Genomic DNA, 19000 nt, shown 5'->3' on the forward strand with positions numbered 1-19000 from the left:
AGTGACTTCTATATTAGTATCTCACATAATCTGTTTACTTAAATGTTTTTGAATGAAGAGAAATAGTATCAAAGTTATTAAAGTTTTATAATATTTTCTTCTTGAGATAATGACCATATAATTACAACAGTCGATTATGTAATTATATTTGTACTTGAGCTTAGATTTCATGTGAGTGGATCCAGTGATTCAATTTCTCCTGCTGATTATGCAGTGTCATAAAAATTCAGATAAATATGCTACAAAGCAAAATGTGAATAATGTAAGTTATTACAAAGAGAACTTGTTCAGTCCAAAGTTGCTTAATCATCATATGTTTAGTTTATTACTGCACTTTTTCCTTTTATTACTCTCAAGAAATTAGAACAAACTTTATAGGCTCTTAAGCCTCTGATTTATTTTATTATGTAAACTACCTTACATTTCCTAGTCTGTAGATTTTCATTATTAAGCAGCTGATTCTTGGACTTACTTAATAAGAAAAATTTATTGAGAATATCTCCATCAGCCCTCCTGTTGATCATGCAGTCACGTTGACCGTGTTCAGCAGCATATTGCAAGAAGGCTCTACAGTAAAGAAAGATGATGAGAAAGTCACACTTTCATCAGACAAGTGTAAGAAGCTATGGGCTATTTCTATGTAAGCCACAGAAGTTACAAAAAAAAAAAAAAAAGTAGTTATATTTTGCAGACAGCTTTGGCAAAAATATCTCTGTTTCTACATTAAACAAAATTATTTTCATTTGGAAGCAAGGTTCGGACCCCGATTCCTGAAGAGGAATGGTTTGTTGGAGGCTCCATGACCAAAGTAAATACAGAGGTGAGTGGAGTTTTAGGCACACTAAAAAAGCAGGCAGGATTTTGGGAGACAGTGCTTTTGGACATGACAGCTAAAGTCTGAAGAAGCCCAGTTTGGTTCAGATACGCCAGTATGAGAAAACACTTTTTCCTATTCCTTTTCTCCTTGTCCAACATGGACATAGGAAAAAAGACATGACAATTAAACAAAAACCTTACAAAACAAGAATGAACAGAAACAAAGTTTGAGGATTCTATAAACAGACCAGAAGAAGGAATACAAAATTCCTTTGTTCTTGATGTCTGTTCTGCATGTGAAAAAAGTTTCACTGTTCTACCAAATCTCTACAGATTCTTTAGGAGATCTGCAGGCCCACAAAGGGGATAAACTGACTCACTGCTCCTTACGTGGAAATTTATTTGAAAAACAGAGCAGTATATGTGTTCTTAATATTTTGGAACTATAATGGAAACATTACTGAAAAAAACCTGAGGCTTAATTCTTCTCTTTTATCTCCATTTCTGTCATCTATGATTCTGGAAAAGTCTTTAACTGACTGTCTTAGTTTAACTAGCTGCAAGAACTGATCACATTCAAGTATGTACATTAGTCACTGAGCTGACCAGACTTTTATCAAATGGTCTTCTGGTTGAGTATAACCATTATTCAGATGGAATTTTTATTCCATGTTATGATAGAAGTTTTAAAAATGCCGGTTAATGCCCATGAGGAAATGGAATTCTTCCCATAAGAAGAATACTGGTAAGTGGTAAAGTCACGGTCCTTATGCTAGAAAATGCTGAAAATAATTGCCTGTATGTTACTTATTTAAGTCTTTATCATTAGTATTTTAATATTTAAAATGTATTATCTCATGCTGTTTTTTCATGTTAACTTTTGAGTGTCTGACTTTGTAATTTTGATTAATGTTATTTTAAGATGCTTACTGGTGTGTTATTTCCCATGTTCTAGGAAAAGCTATCTGACAACAAGAAATTCCATGAACTGGCATCAAAATATCTAGTATCAAAGCCATGTGATTTTCTAGGAACATTCACCCTTGCTACTGTGCTAAGTAAGTAAGTAAGTTGTTAACTGACTTTTGGACCAATGCTAAAGACACATAGGAAATTCTGATCATGGGAAAACTGTTCAGTTCATGTAGTTTAAACCAAATCAGGAGCGAAGTGTTTTATTGATTTCTTAATGATATGTAATTAACTTACAGCCAGAGGATCAGGATCAACATCAACATTGCAACAGGGAAACCACGGTCCTAGGGACTTGCAAAGTGTTAATACCTACAAATTGCTAAGCACGCTTCCATAATTATTCTCAAAAAGTTCTAATCTCATGCGCACACGGAGCGATGGCAAGTCTCTCTCCCCTCATAGGCAAGGGTTAGTTCCCCACTTCTGGGACTGTGGGTTTGCTAATTGCGGACATGTCCTGTGGGAGACAGGGATGCTCTCACTTGTGTCATCCTGGGCTCTCAAGTTCTTGCGTGTAGTCTGTCCCAAGACGGCTAGTCCTCCTCCTCCTCCCCATGGTGGACACCGCAGCACCCTCCTTGTCCCTGCCACCTCCCGCTGTAAGCTTTACACCTAGCGCAAGCTTTGAATTAGGAGGTTTTGCTGTGCCAGTTGCTACGTTATCAGGAAGGATTCGCTTATGGCGTTTTGCTTTCCTTCTTTTTTAACTCTTTTTCACTCTCTTTTTTTTTTTATGCTAACATTTTTAATCCCTTTCAAAGGATGTATGGGGTGAGGGCAAGGGCTGTCTTCTGTGATGTTGCTAAAAAGGCTTTCACATACAACTAAATAAAATTAGGTTGCCCTTTAAGTATTGTTTTCATTTTATTTCCATTTTTTTGTGTGCATGGGAATATGCATAGATGTTTTATTTAATATTTTTTTCTTTGTGCTTAAAAGTTCCAGTCATTTTAAGAAGTACCTTCTACCACTTTAGTGACTGTCACAGGTTGGGAAACACTGACTCATTCTTACCTGAAGTATCTGGCATCTGGGTAATTGGGAGTGCTGTTGCGAGGTTCATCACTTGATGGTTTTCCTGTCCAGAGCAGAGACTGGAGGGAAATGTTGTTTTCCTGCTGTCACCTTGTAGAGCAGCGGCGAACATTGGGCTGTTTGGAATTTTTAGCACTGCCAGGTGAGAAAAGCTGGCATGGGGTCAGTACGGACAGAGCCATCTGAGATTTAAACTGTTATGTCCAGGAAGTCATTCAGGACAGTGATCTGCACTCTGCTTATAATTGAAGATTTGATTAATGATGATTGGGCTTTAACAAGGTTAGCAAAAGATGCAAAGGCCAGCTCCTGGCAGGATTTCAGGTTTCTCCTTGGACTGCAATGGTACAGAAAAAAAGACATCATTTTTCACTATAGGACAACAAACACATTTTTTTCTACACTTACTTAGTCTTAAAAGTGCAAGCCATTTCAGCTACACTTGGAAGCATTACACAGCCTTATTTGCAGGCAGTATTGTCCACATCTATAATCACATGTAGAATGTCTTCGTTCTGTTCTTTTCTTTCTGTCATATTAACGCCTCTAATTGGCAAACCAGGCAATTTCCGAGCTTCAGTTGTATGAGCCAAGGAAGAAACATTGGTAGTGAACAATTTGTGACCCTCTATCAATAATTGGAAGTGTTGACATCAATTAAAGGTCAACATTTTAACCTTATGAAAACACCTGCAAAACTGTCAAAATAAAAGGACTGAGCACTCAGTCATTTCAAAGGGTTGTTAGAAATAAAGGACTATAAAGGACCTCCTGCTTCAGAAAGCACAATCTCATGCGATATCAGAAAGATTCATCATAAAATCTTTTTGATTAATTTTCAGTTACTCTGGATATACTTATCTATCTTTGTAGCGGTAGTGTAAATGTAAGAATATTTTTTAAAAAACATTTACATTAAAAGATTAAAATGCTACATTGAAACAATGTTTATTTTGTTTTGTTTCTAATTTTCTGAGATATTAAGGTAATTTGAAAAAGAAGAATCTAACAAAGCCTGATTTTTACTTTAGAGTTGGGTTGCTAGAGAAAAATAATTTTCCACACACTGTATTCTACAACTCATTTACTCTCATTCACTTTATATATGGAAGTATAGAACTTAAATGTTTAAAGATCAATGTTTGAAACATTGACATTTTGCTAATGTCTAGAAAATAAATTCCATTTTACCCCTATGTAGAACAATTTGAAACAAACACTTGCTTTACCAGACTTTATTTTTCAAATCTGTATCCTTAACTTCCATTTGGGGTCATAGTATTGCAATCTACTGCAGATAATATATAAAGATATATTTAAGAAAGCCTATGTATTGGGGTAATACTGTAATAAAAAGAAATTTTAAAAGGGAATAATACCATAAGAAAGGGAAATGTTCTTTCCCACTTTTGCCTTGCTTGTTAGAAACATCTGTCAGCATTAATTTAATCAATGGGACTAGCTGAAGCCTGTGAATGTAAAGAGAATACTTATTTCTCTTGCTTCATTACTATTTGAATATTAAATGATTTCAAATGTGTGAAAATGGCTGATGAAAAGGACATGAAGCATGGTGTGAAAACTCACGTTAGTCCCTGATTGCCTTCACAAGAAGAAACTAAATAGAATAACGTTGTTGCAGTGCTTTTTCTCTGGGTTCAGAATTGCAAAATCAATTGAGTTTATTTGCTAACATGCTCAAATCTACTTAACTATTGCAATGGATAGTAATTAAAGTATAGGTCAACCCATTAGTTCTCATATATAATTACAGAGTTTGAATCTTAATGAAAATCACAGGTAAAAGTACAGATACAGTTACTATGCCTTTTTTATATCTCTTATGTTTTTCTGGCACAATGCTGCCTCTTTACAGACAACAGGACAGACATCTTGGTCATACTATTTTCCAAGATTTTTCTCAGATATCATGTAATAGCTATTTGTTGACCATTTTTGTAAAATTCCACTCAATGCTTCCTATCTCAGAAAAAAAAAAAAGAAAAATGACATATTTTTATTTGTCACAGTAGGTACATGAAATCAAAGTGTTCAAGAATGAGAGTTCAGTTCTGAATGGACCAATACTTCAAGATACACCTGACAAACCTTTACTGCTTTCTTCTAGAAGGAGCACAAGACGACAGCGGTACAATGCCAGTCCCATTCCATATGTTGTACACAAAACCAGGACAAACCAAGGTCACTAGCCACTATATTGGCGTGCCATCATATAAGTTTCCTTCTACTTTCTAGAATGAATCTCCATCAGTCATAAGGGTATTTGTTACTATGTGACCAACGACTTGATGTGGGTCCTCTGCCCCTCTCCTTCCCTATATTGACTAAGCTTTTGTCCAGAATATTTAAGAGTAGTACCATAATGGTAAATAAAACAGATAGACAGACAGATAGACATTCAGCATTGAAAGTTAAGTGATATTAACTCTGACTTTTTCACTTCAAATATGTTGAAGGAACTTAGTTCTCAGTTGTTTTCTGAACTCAGTCAAGTCAAAGGGTAGAGGACTTTTTTTTTCCTGCAGTTATCCTTACACAATGGATTAAAAGTTGTTAAAACTGTCTCTGCATTAAGAGTAAATTAGTTACACACCATGTGTTATTTTCCTTCTGCCTCAGACATGGAAATGGAAATAGACATCAGCAAAAAGATAAGTAAGTTAGACATCCTTCAGGTTTTGGGTTTTGGGGTCATTTTTTTCCATTTCTGTACATATCCACGTAATCCATTTTAATAATATAACTTGAGCTACATTTTAAAGGTTATACGTGAGGAAAAGAAAATCATCCAGCCTATAGGTATGTGCACAAAACTCCAGCAATGGAAATGATTCTTCTTAAGAGATAAGAATAAGAGTTTCTATAAAAAAAATGCCAATGCTGCGACTCAGTTATTCATGAGAATACATATAGAAAAATTTCAGAGGAAAAAATTCAATCTTTACTAGCCTCCAATACATAGGTATAACTAAAGAATTTGGAATAAACAAGCTGCAGCAGATAAAAAACATATTTTGGCTAACTTGAGCATCTTGCTGTTATGGTGATTACTAAACACTTACTGTCATATTACATCTACTGAGTGCTTATCCACTCTTCTAAAAAAACCTTAAAATCAAGCCCAGCAGAGAACTGATTTTGAGGTGCTGTCCTCAGAAGTTTAAATCAGACAACTGTCACATGCATGTAGAGGTGCTTAGAGTTTTACTGTCAAGTAGCTGATTGCTCACCAAATTACTCAACAACATGAGGCAGCTATGGCAAATTAATAAGTTGCTTACTGATTTTAACTTACACACTTTCTTAGCTTTGGTATTGGTAATACACAAAAAACAGTACAATAGATGAGTGACTGCGACAAGGACTATAATAACAGAAAGGTAGATTACCGTTAAGAGGAAAATATGTGTACATCACATCTTGGGAGTGTAATAGAATTTTATGTAGTAGACATACAAATGTCTAGCCACACTATAAGAAACTTGCTTTATTGCTACATTTAAAATTTGGAGGAAGAGAAATCCTGGAGATGCTATTTCATTTATACTATGTAATAAATATGTTTCTAGGAAGGCATAAAAGACTGAATGAAGCTAAAGTTCTAAACGAAAACTGATTGTGGAGTAAAGTACTTTTCACCTGAAAGAAGCTACTAATAGAAAAGAAAATGCAATTAAAGACAGAAAGACCAAAAAAAAAAAAAAAAAAAAAATAAAATCAGAGGTATGGTCTCAGAGCTTTAATTGCTTTAAAGGAGTATAGTTCAACAGATTGTAATGGGACCCTGCTGATTTCTATCCAATAAAGATTTGATACATAAAGTTAAGTACCAGGTTGTCATAGAAAAAAGAAAAATGCTTGTCTGTTCCTATGGCTTGCTTTTACAGGCAGTCAATGCTGATACTGAGCCCTATCCGAAGTACAACAAATAAACGGTCTCATCAGCTCCTCCTAAAGAAAGTGAGAAGATAAAAATCACTACTCTTTCAGAGTTATGTGCTTTTTGAAACATATGCTTCTTGAATTTGAGAGTTTTAGCATGCCTCCTTGCTTGAAGGGTACCAGTAAGGGTAAATACAGTTTACACGGGGTAGCTGTTACAGACAGTGTTCAATAACCAGTTTTTTGAGGGCACATACCACGGAATTTTTTTTTCCTAATTTCCAGTGCTTGTGGTTCTTTTCTAGATGATTTCAATACATATTTATGATTCTGTAAAATTAAGGACCGCTGAGAACAAATGCATGTCTGGTATGTTCTCTTAAAGAGTAGAGGTCTGCCCTTCTGAAACCATGACACTTGTAACAGAGACGCAAAGGGAAGCGTAAGTATTACCTGCAATCCTTGATTTTTTTAAACAGAAGTTTTAGTCTAAGATACGAAAGATTCTTCTGTGCCCCAGTAAAAGTCCCAACACATGCAACACTCTGATATAAAAAAGGGCTTGTATGTACCTACCTGGTAGTTGTAAGCATTTCCCAGAGATACATCATTTCCCTTCAAGTGGCACGTTTTCTTCTTCTTCTCACTACTGAACACGTCTCAACAAGATCACAAAGCGAGCCCATGTGAACCTCATGACGTTCAACAAGGCCAAGGGCAAGGTCCTGCCCGTGGGTTGGGTCCCTCTGGATGGCATCGCACCGCTCAGCTTGGTGTCATCTGCCAACTTGCTGAGGGCGCGCTCCATCCCACCGTCTATGTGAAAATATTAAACAGTACTGCTTCCAGTACAGACCTCTGAGGGACATCGCTCGTCACTGATCTCCATCTGGACATTGAGCCATTATGTTCTTCTATTTCCATGGTTTCCCTGTGGTATTGGAGGCCCCAGGTACATCATTTTCATCCCAAACTTCATTTTCTCAACTGAAAGAGAAGATAACATTTCTCTGACAAAACATATTACATCGATTACTGATAAATCTCAGAAAACACTAATTAATTTGCTATTACAACCAGATGGTCTATATGAAAGACTAGGACCAACAGCACAGTATAAGAGTTCTTTCAGTAAAAGCTCTTCTGTTATTTTTGTTCTCGTGGCTGTTGCGGGGTTTTTTCAACATTTCTTAGCAACAACAACAAAAAAATTATTCCTTTCTGCAATTCATTTAATTTTTGCTCTCTTTCTAGCTGAACGCAATCGCCTGAGAAATGTCTGTAAACTATGAAGTACTGTTAACTTCTTAGGAGTTATAACTGTATCTTTATTATGCTTGTAATGAGACACATTTTTCTTTAGATACTAACAGCTCGAGTGCATGTATTTGCAGTTCTTTAGGTTAACCACTTTTAGAAGCATTTTTCAAATATACTTATTCTGCATTTAACTGCAAAGCAATTTGATGTAGTCTTGTTGCAGCTCAATAGGACATTCTGAGGGATTTAGGTTTTATATTTTTTAAGTCTTTAATAAAAATATATTTCTTTCAACTGAATTCAACATTGAGAACAAAATATAACCACTAGTTTCTTTGTCTAGATGTCCCTCTGCAAAAGTTTAATTGATTTAAACTTGCACTTTTATACTAAACAAATAAATTAACAGATGTAAAATCTGGGAATTCAGGAGTCAAAAGAGAGCAAGATTCTATCAATCCGCAGTAGAAACAAGTAATCTGAGTGATAATACCACAATGCATATAGAAATTTAAATATAATTTTAACAGTAATTTGGATATATTTAAGCACATTACAAATTTCCTGCAATATATTTTAGTATGTGCAATTTACTATAGAAAAATGATCGGGCAGGTCTAGTAATCAGTGTCGTCACAAATGAATAGCCCTAAGCAGGTCTGAATAATGCAATTCTATGAGTCTCTGTTTGGGTACAGTTCCCAGACTATATTATAAATGAAAATTTTCCTCTTAATATGATAAAAATATATCACTAAATCTGTTAACACTTAAAAGCAATCATATCCCTTTAAAATAATTCCCAGCAGAGATATTTCAAACCTGTATTTTTTGTGGACTTCAAGTCAATAAATCCTGATAGAATGACTAGCAATTACCTTCAGTGAACTAAAAAATGTTTTCCACTGAGAATGAAGTATCTTTTCACTTTATTAACTAACATCACTATTTCTCCCCAAACGATTAAAAACCAGCAGAAGCCATGACATTCCATATATTTGCAAATATCAGAGAATCTGAAGTGGTAATAAAAATGTGCAATTTGTAATCAAATCCATGACTGTTTACAGAAGATTTGCCATAGCTTTATAGAAAATCAGGTCTCAACATTCTTACATTTGACTAAAAGAAAACCTGTGATTTCAAATTATGCTTAGAAAGCTTTGTTTTGACACAATCACATAATTCTAGTTAATAAGTTTCAGCACCAAGGCTATTCACTTTACACTTATATAATCAATTTTCAAAAGCAAATGCTTTCTTGAGATACTTAGAGAAGCATGTTTTCCTTTGCTCAGCAAATGAGGATACGAATCTGGTATTGTTATTTTGCCTGGGTCTTGCAATAGCTGTTGTCACCACTCTGGGTAGTTCCACATTCAGACATTATTAGCCTTTAAACTGTCACATACCTAAAGTCTGGGTGTTACTTCTAGCTTGCAACACTGATTTCCTTTTTTTTCTGGGAGCAGATAGTGCTTACTGCTATAGTGAAACAAGCAAGTATTTTAAGATACATACAAACAATAAAGCATTGTTTATTTTATAGCACTGCAATGGTAAATTGAATAAATTCATCCATGTAGGAAAAGGAACATCCCTCATCATATTAAAATGTCAGCTGGCAAGTTCAAACCCACTGTGATATCTCAAAAAAACCCCAAATTCTTCTGTTGTCCTTTAATAATGAATTGCCAAGAGCCTAATGAGGCTCCAAATATTTTCTCCAAAATATTACTCTGCTTATCAAGGTGGATTTTGTTGTTGCTCCTATTTTCTTTATGGTGTCAATATGCAGCTTTTCTCTTTGCTAAAGGATTGAAGAAGCTTTCCTGGAAACATCAACCTGAAAGACATATTTTATAGTGCTAAGCATTTACAATTTGTGTCCTCTTTTTATTCCAGTTTATATATCTGCTGTTACAATCCAAGCAGTGGTTCAGAAGCATTTTTCTCTATCATGAGATACAGCTATAAATGCAATATTCTAAGAGGTTAACATTAGAATGAAGACTTGTTATCAAATAGCTTATTAAAAAGTATGCAGGTTGAAATTGAGATCCCTCCAGGTCTTTTCTTCTATCTTTTTTACATGAAACCTGGGATTGCTTTGCAAACTAATGGACAAGTAATGCAGAAAGAACATGAAATAATATTGTGAAACCGGAGTCTAACATCTCCAAATGTAATCTGTCTCTCATAACAACATTTGCTGTTGTCAGGCATAAAGATATTCGCTCAAGGATTTCCAGGAGGATCTAGGATTTTACTGTGAGAATAACCAGGTAAACACATGAACCATTAGGAAAACTAGCTAATCATATGCTTAAGGTTTTCCAGAAGTAACAACTTTTGTAAGTCTGATTATAACACAAAGGTAATATTGTCTTGATCAATATGAGAATTGCCCAAGTCACTTCAAATGAACAGAAGATTTAGCTGGCTCTAATGGTATTCAGTCATAGCAACGTTGAAGTAAATAATAAACTTGCGTTATATTTGAAATTCAGACATATACCCTGGACTCTTTTTAATTCCTGTAACATATATAAAATAGGAAATATTCAAATAGAAGACACCTATTCAAGAAAAAAGTATACCTATCACAAATTGAAAGACAACAAAAGAATAAATATAGAAATGAAAGTGGTTTGCTGTGGGAGATCTTGACACAGTGGACAGTAGTGCAGTAGAATGAGAAACTAGAAGGCCATTGCAATATTTGGGTAGAACTAATATCAGAAGGTCAGACCCTTGGCTTTCACCTGGAAGAATAGTGCTACATTTAAGAGATTTGTAGAGCACAAGTAGATTAAATTTTCAGAATACATAATATCACATGTTTAAGTTTATATGGGTACGAATCGGAAGTTAAGCATATGAGCACATTTATAAGACTATGTTATCATCCTTCACATTAAGATTTCATTTTTTAAGAGGACACCTCCAGAGTGGAGACCTCACTGCAGTTGGAGAAGTAAAGCTCTGTTTCCACCCGGCGTGGGAACCCAGAGCCAGCTCTTTCAGAGTCCTTCCTTGTAAAATGTACAAAGCAATTGCCTTAGAAAGAGGTACCTTGTTTTTCTTCGACTTTCGCCTGAGTATAGCAACCGGGGTTTTTGCAAGTATGGATGGATACTTCCTGCATGGCTCTGTCTCTTGAGATTTGCTTAGGAATCATTCCATTTTCTACCTCCCTAAAACAGTAAGGTACTATTTTTTTCAGGCTTTCATGCTATCTTCCCTGAAATTTCCCTGAATTTCTATTTATAATTCAGATTTTACAACTTACTTTTCAACAGTTAGAAACAAACTGGTCTTTTACTAAACAAAATGAAAAGAAGAAACAAAATCTTGTGTAATTGCGCTCCGAGAAAATAGGAAGAACATAGTAAGCCTATGAAATGTGTTGAATTCTGCAACCAAAGTGCCTCTAGAATGAGAATATGAGGATGTGTTTAATAACAGCAGAATGTTTATAAATACTTACTCGCTATTAGAAAACCTTGTGACATTTAGTGATGTATTCCACGAGGAAATGAGTCAGAGTAGGGGGTCCTGAAAGAAAATTATTTTCATTGTTCTTTAACCTATGGGGAAGAGAAGCTGTGTTATAAAATTTGTGTCTTAAAACTTGACATGCTATTTTAGTTGGGGTTTTGAGAATTTTTTTTTCTAATTTAAATTTACGTTTGCTTTATGCAGGGTTACAGTCGTTCAGATTAAAATACCCCTCTCTTTCTAAAGACTGGAGAACTTCTTAAAATATTATATTTCCATCTGTCTCCATGTAAATTGAAGCGGCATCTGCAATAGTACCAAAACTGATGTTTGTAGTTCAGAAAATGTCATCAGAAGCAAGAGACTGAGGCTATAGGGATAACAAAACATAACCTAGACAGCAATTCTGTCTTCATTTAAAATCCTAAAATATCCTCCTGCTTTTGAGAAGTATAAGTAAAATTAATTTGGGAACATCTGTTCACTACAGGACAGAAGATGAGTTTCGTCAGAATATATTTCATTTTGATGTTTATTGTGTGTTATTTAGTACAAGCTGACTCTTTAGGAAATGAGTTGTGCTACAGCATTGGGTTTAAGGTAGATGTTTTATTTCGTTATACTACATGATGTAAATAAATGAAAACTATGATCTTACTGAAAATAAGAAGAACTGAAAATGTTGTGGTGTGCTTTTCAGACATCTAGCACCGAAAATACTGAAGGATGCTTTAAATTCAGTTCTTCATCAAAGCACTCAAGGCACCTAAAAATTTAGTCAGTCTGAAAAAATACTTACTAGATGTATCCCTAGCCTTGGCCTGGTATTCTGCACGATTTAGTTCTTGCAAAGAGAAATGTAATTTGTCTGATTGTCACAGACGCGTAAAGACTTAAACCTTAGAGAACTTTGATATAAAACTACTAAATCTCAATTACCTTTGTAAAATGACACTGGAACTAAGGCAAAACCAATCAGGATTTATTTTCTTAGGCCTGTCAGTGGGAACTAATGAGTTTCTGCTATGGCTTCGATTAGTCCATCAGAAAAAGCCAGGCAACTTAATAATCCACAGAAACAAATGGATTAATCCAAAGTTTCCACAGAAATACAGTATTAATTCCTTTGTCACTAAGCAGGGTCAACAGATTCTTTTGAACAGGAGTCAGCACTGATATAAATGGAATCTAATTCACCCAGGTAAACTAATTTTGCTACTTTATGAACACAGAGCACCAGCATGCTATTAACCAGATAATTAACAAATTTAGCACTTTACAGAATCATACAGCTCTGTAAGAGGATCTATTATCGCATTTGGCCAATTGTTAGTACCTTCTTTACACCGTCAGGAAACTAACATGATTATACCAAAAGCACAGCCTCATTAGTCCCCTTGGGGAATTAATTAACCTCTTTTATCTAGGGAACTGTAATAATCTTCTTAAGTTATGAGTTGCTGTGTTTATTATTGCCATGTAGGTCCAACAAGTGTAATGAATGATTGAGTTTTGGAAACCCAGGAACACATTTATCTTCTGTCTGAATGAAAGGAGAGACTTCAGAAAGGGGGGGGGATAAAAATGTTTCCTTTCAAAGGGTGAGACATACAAAGGTATATAATTTCCTTCCCATATATTATTAAGAGTTTCACAGAGTTTTATTACTTAACTCCAGCATTTGTCACCTTCATAAATCAGTGATCCAAATTCATGAAAAGTTAACTGATTTAACAATGATTTAGAAGCTCAAGTGCAGCTGAAAAGTTAATCATTTTGCAACATCAATTTTGTTTTCTTCCTAGAATATTTGACATCACTGGGGGCAGAGCTTAGGTAGGAAACGAAGTGTGAACAAACAATCCCTGCAAAACTGTACTTTGGCTAGTGTAGCATACTGTAATATCCCTCTTTTCTTCTGGGCAAAACAAACTGTGATAGGGCAGTCCATTACGCAAAAAAAAAAAAGTCAAGGCAAGCTTATAAGAGGATAAGGTGAAGAGCACATCTTTAGTTGAGTGCAGCACGGAAAAGTCCAAACAGTGAAACCTCAAACCACAAGCAATATAGTCGCACCAGCATAAAGATGCACCTTCTGGTATTTTGTACTGGCAGCCTCCTGCCAGGGCTGTACCGTGCCACGGCCCCTGCTTGGCACCAGCTCAGATGTCACCACAACGTGCTTCTCCGTGTTACGGTAAAGCCATGACCGAAAGCACCACAACTTGCTCCGTACTGGCGGTACAAATGCTGAAAGAGCTGTGGATCCAAAATAAATCAGGGAAAGGACAAACTGAGCCAGAAGACTTTGTTGGCTTGTGAACAAATGGCTGGGGAGGAGGAAACGCGTTTAGAGAAGAAATGAAAAGGTTTCTAAGTATGGGAGCAGCAAGCTTCACAGGTATACTGCCAATTCAGAAAATCAAACTTTAGCCAAGAGCTCATTACAGCCCAGAGGTCTGTTGGGAGCCTTCACCTCTTTGTCAACTGATGATGAGGGCAGTGTTATTAAGTCTGTTGGCACACATAAGGCTCCAGAACCTTTTGCTGGATTTATCAGCATCAGGTCCATGCTACAGGGAGCTCTTACTGTCTCCTTTACAGCAGTTTTATGAAATAATGAAGTCAGTTTCATTCTGATGCTTTCCCAGGAATTTTTGGTTGCCCATTTCTAAAGGCAGATAAAGATGCAACGTGGCATAAATTTTCTGTGATGGAATTCAAGGAGAATAACTCTGACTCTTGGCTCAACTCCTTTTCTTCAAGATATACTAGTATGGCATCGTACAGATACAACCACAAAACGGGATACAGTACCCGGCAGGATATAAATGCTCATAGTAAGAGCAAATTTTGATGCAAAATGCTGCTGTTCTGAGGCTGGATTTTTTTTTTGGTTTTAAGTTGTAATCACATAGCCCAGTAAGCTTTTAACCAAGTACAGGAAACCAAACACTCAAACACTTCTGCTACATGCAAAAATAATATCACTTCATCATTAAACTACATTAAAATCTTGTTTGAATTTCCACTAAGAAAAAAAATGGTCTTTAGGTTTATTTACATCTGAAGTCACTTAGTGTGGACAAAATTCTAACCTCTTTAATTTTTCTTAAGAGTATCTATTCAGGAATGAATTGTTTAGCTAATCTACTTTAAGATCATACACCAACAATTTGAATTAAGCATCTTTATACCCTTCAATTTTATGTGCAAATATATTTTTTTCTTTCATAAATTTAAAAAACAAGATAAAGAACCACCACTCAATAACAGTATTTCATAAGCACGAGACTTTCATAGTAGGGTAGTTGTCTCCATTATGATACTCAAAAAATAATTCAAATTAACTGAAAATATTATTGTAGGGGATTAGTTAATCTGCAGTAGACTCTCCTCTGTAGACACCTTTTTTCATCATTAAAGTGGCCTCATTTTAGGTTAACCCAAATCACAAATTTTAGGTATACTGAGGTCATTTTAATTCTACATGGAAAAAGTATTACTCAGATATTAAATGTGGTTTAACAATCTACTTTAAAAGTTCATTCATATTTATTTACCTGAGTGTGTCTGTATCTATCCTTAAGTTGAAGGGTAAATATTGAAAAATCTAACATGTACTTCTGAATAAAGTCACTATATCAATCAAATACTAGGATTCCAGAGATAACAATAAATAAGCTTTTCTGAAATTTTTGAGATGTGTTATCGGTTTAGTAACTTGGATATCTTGATGCAAAAGTTTTAACTGGAGTTAAACATATAGACATTAATATCAAACTCCCACCAAACTTCATTTTCTCTCTTCTGTGAAAAAAATCTTCTCATAACACTGAAAACTTTAAGAAAATGCCATTTCTTCAGTAGAAATGAATGGCAATTTCTACAGTAACTTTATATATGAGTAAATCTCATGGACTTATAGAACTAAGCAAAATATTAGTTATAAAATTACTTTCACTGGGTTGAGTTCATTCTTAATGGCATTTTCAGGATTGCAGCTATCTGAAAGAAATTATGTATTTAGTTTCATTTCTAGAGTTAGTGTGCTTCAGTGCTGCAGCCCCAAAGCTGAATTCTAATCTGCAAATTTGTCTGAATTTCTGGAGGTGAATTTTCACACAAAGAGCAGAATCCAGCAGTGAGAGGGGCAGAAACAACAATTTACAAGGGGAGAAACGAGCCCAAACCAGTGCTAGCAATAAAAGTTTTGTTAGCTGAAAACTTGTGCCATCTCCACTAGAGAGTTTATAAAAACAGTAAAGAAAATTCTGTGACTCGGAGCTCCACTGCTATTGGCTTTACACAGTAGCCTGAGGTAGCATTTGCTCAGCCACAATCCTTTTCTGCAAAGAAAAGTAAGTGCTGTAACTGTCCTCCCAACAAGAAGAGTGATGACCTCTTCCAGGGTAGACTCATTTGTTCATTGCGAAGATGGCAAAAATAGCACCAACTACTTTGTCCTGTTGCAAAAAGTAAAATTGTCATTTTAGTCACGGTCAAGGAGACAGCAACTGCAGCAGCAATCATAATCTCATCTAAATAGCATTTTATGTGAGTTATCTACTTAATGAGATAGATTATCTACATAATGAGTTATCTACTTAAGCAAATCCAAAAGAATAGTAATATACGTAAAAAATAAAATAGCAAACATAAAAAAAAATGTTCTTTAGAATAACTACAATTGAATTCAGTATCTATCACTTCCAATAGAAACTTAAAGGCAAAATTGGCAGAATTCAGCTTTGAGTAGCGGGTTTGCAGGTAATACAGAAGGGGAAGCCTTACTTATACCTTCGCTAACGGGGTCTCTGCCTCATTAACTCATTCACATTGCTCTACACTGACGTTTTCATCTTTCACAGCTCTGTTGGGAGACTGTTTAGCATGAGAGTGGGTGGTGGTATGCAGTGCTTTTCCCTTTTGGATTGCCTTAAGTCTAAGAAAAACTTGCTGTCTCTGATCAATCTTGATTCATGTCCAAATGGCAGCCCTCTATCATTCAGAAGTAATTAATTCATATCACATCTTCATCTGCCCACTGACATTAATATCTGCACATTAACATTCAAGAAAACTAACCTAATAACAGCGCAGGCTTTGTGTGCCATGTCAGAAATTTGACAATTGTTAAATTGACTTACATAAAAATGCTTCTCCTGCTGAAGTTTCGCTCTTGTTTGCAGAGCAGAGTGCCCACTATCAGAGTCTTGGCAGATGTTTTATTGTCTGTAATGCACACAAAACCAGAAACAGACAGTCAGGACCTCCTTTCTCTCTCTGGCTGCTGCCCAATGAGAACAATGAAATGGATGCGATCCAAGCTCATTCTGCAGGAACAAGGAACAACACCCCATGCATGAAACACGACATCTCCCAAAAAGAGTCAAATCACTTAAAGCTTCATGTCCTTAATACCCACAAGGTAAAGTCTGAGTTGCAGCAGCGGATGAAAAGCAGAAAGTGTTGCAAGTGGTGTTTATCATAAGACTAAAATCACTTCATGCAATTTTGAGTATAAGTCTACCAATCAAAGTCAGGGAGGTTTTTCCAAAGGAAAACCCAATTAAAATAATAGGAATTCCAGTTACTGCCCCCAGCAAACCCTTGGAACTCTTGGTAGGTCAATGTGCAGCAGCAAGTGATGCACTTGCTCAAAAGACCTTCCCTACATCCGTACTGACTCCTAGACATCACCATAACTTATTCTCAAGACTTCAGCGTGAGAAGTTCCTGGATGCGCAGAAGATAATGCTGATAAAGTGATTCACTAACCTCCACTATGAATAGCAAATATATTTTATGAATAATAAAGCAGAGGTATTCCAACAGAAGATAGTTCTCCACAGTGATGTAGGTTAAGCACAGGAAGGGGTTGCTGACAGAGACTCTGAAATCTCAACCCAGGAGGATTTTCAAAGCTCAACTGGATGACACCTTGCACAACTGAACTGTGAAGCTAGCTCTGGTTTGAGCTGGGGTTTGGTAAAGATGACCTGCTGAGATCCCATTCAACTTATTTTTTTCTGTGATTCCTATGATCTACTTTTCTAGCTAAAAATACTGAACAGGCTTTAAAATAAAAAGAAGCAATAAATTGAAGAAAAGTTCTGTATGTGGAGAAGTAGATATGTGTACAAAGCATAAATTTTAATTCTTTATTTCCAATGGAAATAGCATGTTTTAATAGGAAAAAAAAAACAACAAACCAAAACCATTAGTAATGGCCATACCTGAATAGAAAAGTTTAAACGACTACAAACAGAAAAGAATTGCATGTACTGCTGCAAAAGTTGAAGTAGTGAGCATGAAACAGCAAGACTTCAGAATCCATTCCTATTCAATATATGAAGAAAGAAAGAAAATCTATACAGCTGAATAAATTCTTCTGTAACAGGTGAATGGAGAAATCTGCACATTACAAACTGATAGAACTGCGCTTGTGACTGAAAACATGGAAATTGAGTCAATATATGCGATAAAAATATGATTCAACAGAATTAAGGTAAAAGGTAACACTTCGCTAAAAAAGATTAAATTTCACTGAAGTGGGTGAATAATGGAAAGAATACCATGTACTATGTCAAACTTGGAGAATTCTGAAGTTTAAATAAAATATGGGAGACAAATGAAGAATTATATAAGGAAAAAATGGCTCAGAGTTTCTATTTTCTCTGTTAAACAAAGGCTTCCTTTTCATAAACATTCTGAAGACCATGTGTACATAGGTAATCTTTAAATGCAGAGAAAGAAAGAATGAGTAACAATACGACCAAGAACAAATTCTAGCATATATCTGTAGGTAAAAATTTTTGTTTGTTTCAATGACAAACAGTCTTTTTCTACATTTCACCTCCCAGAATTTCCAGTAAAAATCCAAAATCAAAATAAAAGAACGGGGCTTCAGAAAAGTAGAAGGAAGAGGAGCAGTTTCTGTAATCCGCTCACTTACCAAGATTTTTGTCATTTCTTTCCTTCCTGTGCTGGATTTCATAATCTGCCCTTCTCCAAAGTGGCCAGAGTATGTGCTGAAAGAAGAGTATCAAACTCCTCTTCATCAGCTCACCAGGACGTTGAGCATCAGCTGATAAAAGTGTGAGAGTCTGAGATCTTGGTATTGCATTATAGGACTTGTACTCATCACTGGTTTTCACAGTAACAGTGCCAGCATTTTCCAGCCAAAAAAAACTCGTTTAAAGAAATGCTCCTTGGAAGAAGTTGGGAAATTTGCAAACTTGACCAGAGGAGGACCACACAGCCCTTACAGATTGTTTAGAAAGTAAATAGAATGAAAGAAGAGACGAATATCAACATCGGTCGACACCAGTGTGGATCAATACCTGTCCCTGACGCACTGGAAGCGAGTTAGCACTAATTGCAAGTGCAGATTAAGACATTTCTCTCTCTCTCACTAGGTGTAGCATTCACCTTTGTTTGAAGTATATATGTAATCCAGTCCTGCCCCCCTCAGTATGCATCAGTACTTTCCCCCCTACACCCTGCT

General features: G+C 35.7%; 1 long non-coding RNA gene across 1 annotated transcript; it reads right to left on the reverse strand.

The window, feature by feature from the left end:
• Positions 1-1726: 1726 nt before the first annotated feature.
• On the reverse strand, positions 1727-13747 carry LOC138690255 (uncharacterized). Its single transcript, XR_011329056.1, has 4 exons — positions 13583-13747; positions 11480-11579; positions 7306-7716; positions 1727-3163 (listed from the first exon to the last, which is right to left on the reverse strand). It is a non-coding gene; the product is annotated as an uncharacterized lncRNA (long non-coding RNA).
• Positions 13748-19000: the final 5253 nt, after the last annotated feature.

Source organism: Haliaeetus albicilla, chromosome 21 (assembly GCF_947461875.1).
Source record: "Haliaeetus albicilla chromosome 21, bHalAlb1.1, whole genome shotgun sequence".
In the NCBI taxonomy this organism is placed as follows: domain Eukaryota; kingdom Metazoa; phylum Chordata; class Aves; order Accipitriformes; family Accipitridae; genus Haliaeetus; species Haliaeetus albicilla.